At 35.5% G+C, this 5,033-nt stretch overlaps 1 protein-coding gene across 1 annotated transcript in view; it reads left to right on the forward strand.

Annotated features, from left to right (window-relative positions):
- The window catches only part of KIAA1456 (KIAA1456 ortholog), a 110,055-nt gene that overhangs the window by 63,871 nt on the left and 41,151 nt on the right, over positions 1-5,033 (forward strand). The gene's annotated exons all lie outside the window — the stretch shown is intronic.

The raw sequence follows: 5,033 nt of genomic DNA on the forward strand, positions 1-5,033 counted from the left end.
CTTCCCTTCCCTTCCCTTCCCTTCCCTTCCCCTCTTTCCAACCATTGCCATGTTCTTCTGATGAAATTTTGCAGAATTTCTGTCAAAATTTAAAAAGGAGTGCGACCAATTTGATCAAAAATCAGTGACCTTGGAGATGATTAGACTAAACGGGAGTAAACTGGAAAGGCGTCTTCGTGACATAAAACTCAAAATGCAGAGATAATTGTGTTACCTGTCACAAATAGGATGACTAAAGGTTAATCACATTAAAAATGAAAACCTAGTAAGGATGGAAGAAACAATGATGGGCAGAGGAATGCTGCTAAACTGATCAGATGAAACGGGATTCTGCATCAGCAAATTCCAGAGGACAATCAAAGGAGATTGATTTGCCATTGACCCTGGCCTGAAGGCCAAGAAAAGAAATCAATTGAAATGCCTCTTCGTAGAAAGCCATGAAACCTGAACAGAGTAATTGCCTAAAAGGTAATGGGTCTTGCTGTGGGAAGTAAAGGATTTTACTTTAAGAACTAAGTGAAATAATAGAATCATAGAATGGTTAGGTTTAAAAGTGGTCTCAAAGATCATCTAGTTCCACCCACCTGCTGTGAGCAGGGACACCTCCCACTAGACCAGGTTGCTCAGAGCCCCCCATTCAACCTGGTCTTGAACACTGCCAGGGGTGGGGCATCCACAACTTCTCCAAGCAAACTGTTCCAGTGCTTCACCAGTTTGACAGTAAAAAAGGCTGTGTTTTAAGAAAATTGTAGGAATATGTCAAACTTTTATTTTTTGTTTAGTGGGAGGACCTAAGGCAGGAGAAGAGAGTGATGAAGGTAGACTGGAGAACAAATGTAGGAAAATAGAAGGAAAATGAGGTAAAAGGGCCTTAAATTTCAAAGCCTGTACAACAGTACTATTATGGAATAGTACAGGCCTTCTGTACAGTGTGAAAAACAGTAACACTTAAAAAGGTGTAGTAGATGAGGAACACAATGAAAGATCCAATTGTGCTGCTATGAAAAAGTCTAGTGGGAGTTTTGAAGTGTAAATTACTAAGTAGGAGTAGAAAGTTGGTATTACTTCTGTATGTGGCATTTGGTACTTCCCACAAAGGAAGGAGGGATATGAATTTTATATAACAAGTCTTAGTCATGAATGCTTCTTGCTGAAAAGCATTCAGAATGAAGCACCTGTATCAAGCCTATCTTCCACCTTCTTAGTGTGTACTCCTAATATCCCTTTGCACTTACTCAACTGCACATAGATTATTTTGTTTCTCTGACACAAATTTTTGCTATTTAAGATTAGTTCAGGAGAGTTTTACAATCAGTGACTCATGCAGTACCTGAGAAAGTTCAAGTGAGTTAAGTCAATAAAACCTACCTGACTGGTAAAATGACTGTAAACTGACAGTGGAATTACAGTATTTGCAGAGAAAAAATTAGTGAGACCTCAGAGAACTGCAACAGTTAGAACGTTAGAGAAAATGTCTTATAATGGCATAATTAAAGATAATAAGATAACTGAGAGGTGACTTGATTATGGCACATAAATTCCAGGAAAATGTAATCAGGTAGTAATATTCTCAGTCTAAAAAAATTACACCACAAGCCTCAGCATCTGGGAGTAAAAACCAAACAAACCTGTAATCAGATGTAAAAATCACATTTTTACCAGTGTGGGTGATAAACTTTTGCCATGAACTGGATGCTTGATGAAGTATGATATTTTGTGAAACATAGGTAATAGGGCTTGTTAGAGATGTAAATGAAATGGCTTAGCCTGTGATGTCCAGAGGGGTGTGATCAGATTACTTATGGTCTCTGAACAGTACACCATAAAATATTTTTAAAGGTGCTTGATCTTCAGTTGAAAAATTATGATGGTCCACACATCCAGAAAGAATGAAAACTATCTGACAGAATGCTAAAGAAAGCCAAGTTTATAGTGAGGTAATACCTCACTATGGGAGAAAGTATTAAAAATGGGAAAGTACAGTTGTGTCTATATATCATCATTTTAATGGATAGTCTAAAATACCCATTTTAACTTCAGAATTCTGAAGTCTGAATCTAGTAATTGCATTTTCATTCTTAAAATTATTAACATTTTCACAAATAATGTGGCAATTTTCGACATTAATTATGATGCAGTTATTTAAGCTTCTGTTCTATGGTGCATCTTGTGTTTCAAACACATTAAAATAAATAAGAAAACATTAAATTTCTATTTGTAATAGACTTGCGAGTTTTCAACATCTGATTTTTGAACTAGTGTAACCATGGTGGCTATTCCTACATGAAAAAGAATAAATTTATGATTCTTGTTATTAAAATGCCTTACTCCAGCTAAGGCTTTTAGCCTAGAAATTACCAGTGCACGACAAAGATTGCCCCTGCAGCTAAATTGACAGCTTTGATAGAAGAGATGGAGTTTGATAGATAGCAATGAGGTTATTGTAATGATGCTATGTGGTCTGCTGGATGAAACAGGACACAGGACTGTCCTGAATTATTTCCTGTGTGAACTGGGGGGAGTAGGGGGGTGTGAGATCCAGTTATGAAGGTGGACTACAGCCTACAGGAAATGCAATGTGAGTACTCTCCAGCATTTCTTTATGGTGTGTGCATAAGCACTTTTGGGCCCAGACAGATGAATTATTTTACCTCAGGCACCCAACCAGAGTGTTGCTGTGTCAGATGTTACTGGGCCTGCTCACAAGCATTGCTTGGATGCTGTTTTGATTGTGACAGTACATGTTGTGTGACCACTTACACAAGAGCTGGAAGCTTACAAGGTTTTTAGGAGGAATAAAGAGTCTAATACCCTTTATATTCCCTATCAAACTAAAACCAGTTTCCTTAACTTCCACTGTGGATTCTCCCCAGTGTGAAACCTAGGGACAAATCACCATTGAATATACAATCACCTATTGTCCTTGTTCTACCAGAAGAGAGAAAACTTAGGCAAGCTGAGAGAAGTGGCTAAGCTTACATAAAACTCTTATATTAGAGCAGCAGTTGATGGTGGACTTCAGGGTGGCTTGCAAAGGATTTTGTTTTGAAATTCAGCTTGTCCTTATTTCGATGGAGGGCTTTTGAGTTGAGAAAGGGCAATCCCATGATAAATGGTGCTACAAATTGTGCTCTTTCTGAAACAGTCTAATCCCAGGTGACCAGTACAGTCTCTTGGCTAGCTCAGCTATCATCAAGTCTCACACTTGAATGAAAGCCCAGGACTTGTAATACTATAACAAAATACTCATGATGTTAAATGGATATTAGCTAAACCTCCTCCACTCCATCTTTCATCTCCTTCCTTTCCACTTTGTGTCTTCATTATTTTTCCAAATGTTATGGTTCTTACAGGCCATATGGTTCATGTTTGTAGGTGTAATGCCAAAGATAAATTTCCCTGTGTTTTTAAGTACATTTTAGAACATTTTCATAATGTTAAAGAAACCTAATAGGGCATAATTTCATCTTCCCTTTGAAGTCACTTTAGAGCATCTAAATGTTGGATTTATTTGGCCTTCCCTTCCCTTTTGGGTGTTATATCCACAGTAATTTTTAGCTTCTTCCCTCTCTTTTTCTCATTTACTTCTTACAGACTACTGTAGAACCAAAAAAAAAAAAAAGTTGAACATTCAGAACTGCTATTATTTTATTTTATTTTATTTATTTCATTTTCTTATTTAAAATTATAAATTCCTATATATAAGCAGATTAATGAGACTAAACTCACCTTGAGTGTAAGTGTTCTGTAGTTATAATCGGCGATTATATTTCTATTCTCCAGTTATACTGGAGAGGAATTACTTGCCATGTCCTCTGTGTTGGGTTAAAATCTTTTACCTTTAAAATTGTAAAAAGTTTACATTTGACTTCAATGGAGGCAGGATATAATTCATTAATTACTGAAAATTAAATACTTAAAAGTAAGATTTTCCCTAGGAATGTAGCACCCACCAAAATCCTGCCATGGAAATTATGTGGCAGAACAAGCCCAGAACGTAAAAGAAGTTGTGGGTACTAGGAGTTATAAGAGCAAAATTCTCTCCTCTGCTCTAATATTGAATGATAATTTACAAAAGAACCCAAGAAATTGGTCTTTTCCTGTTAACGTGTAAATTTCTAATGAAAAGCTATATAAAATAATTAGAAAATCTATAGAAACTTGAATATCTGAAGCAATTTTATTAGTAATACCTGAGTCATGTACTATGGGGTAAGAGAGTTGTTTTGCAATGGGAGTGGTCATTTTTGATAAGATGAAGTTGCCAGTAGAACAGTAATGAATCCTTGTGGAACGGATTATTTCATTATGATCTGCTAAATTTTGCTCCTTTGACTTGTCTGGATTTAAATTTCCACATGACATGATTTTGTTCAAGTATTATCCAATATATTTAAATTAATAAAGAGCTAGTTGAATATTGGTCTTTCAGAAGAAAATAAATATCACTAGCTACAGTGCTTTAAACAGTGAATCAAGGCTTCCTCAGCTAGCATGAAATAATACTAATTATCATTGGTTATTTTTTTACATCCTCCTGACATAAAAATTGCATATTAAATAAGAAGATGGTAGATAATATATAATGACCTGTTAGTATATTAGGATGGCTATTGTTTTAGGTAGCAACAAAATTAATGAATAATTTTTTATCATATTAATATATTTAAAGATATTTCTCCTGCTGATCTTCAATCTTGTACTAATCATAGTTTGTCCAAGTAAAAGAATTTATTCTTTTCAAAGTGCAAGTAGAAAATTTAAGAGATAAATCAGCTTGTCTTTGGCTTCCACAGAAAGCTGCTTATTTTGCCTCATGCACAGTGCTGGACATGAAGATGCAGTTTGCTTTTGCCAGATAATGCCAAGCTTCCAAGAAAAAAAAATTTTACAATTCTTATTTAAATTTGATACAATTTCCATGTTGTTATTCAAGACACATTTAGAAATATTGCTGACCCCAGTGTAAGATTTGTGCAACCTAAGAGTACTTTGATCCAAATGTAAGCTGATACAGAGAAGTTTTGTAAGCC

This window comes from Corvus brachyrhynchos, unplaced genomic scaffold (assembly GCF_000691975.1).
Source record: "Corvus brachyrhynchos isolate BGI_N302 unplaced genomic scaffold, ASM69197v1 scaffold17, whole genome shotgun sequence".
Classification (NCBI taxonomy): Eukaryota; Metazoa; Chordata; class Aves; order Passeriformes; family Corvidae; genus Corvus; species Corvus brachyrhynchos.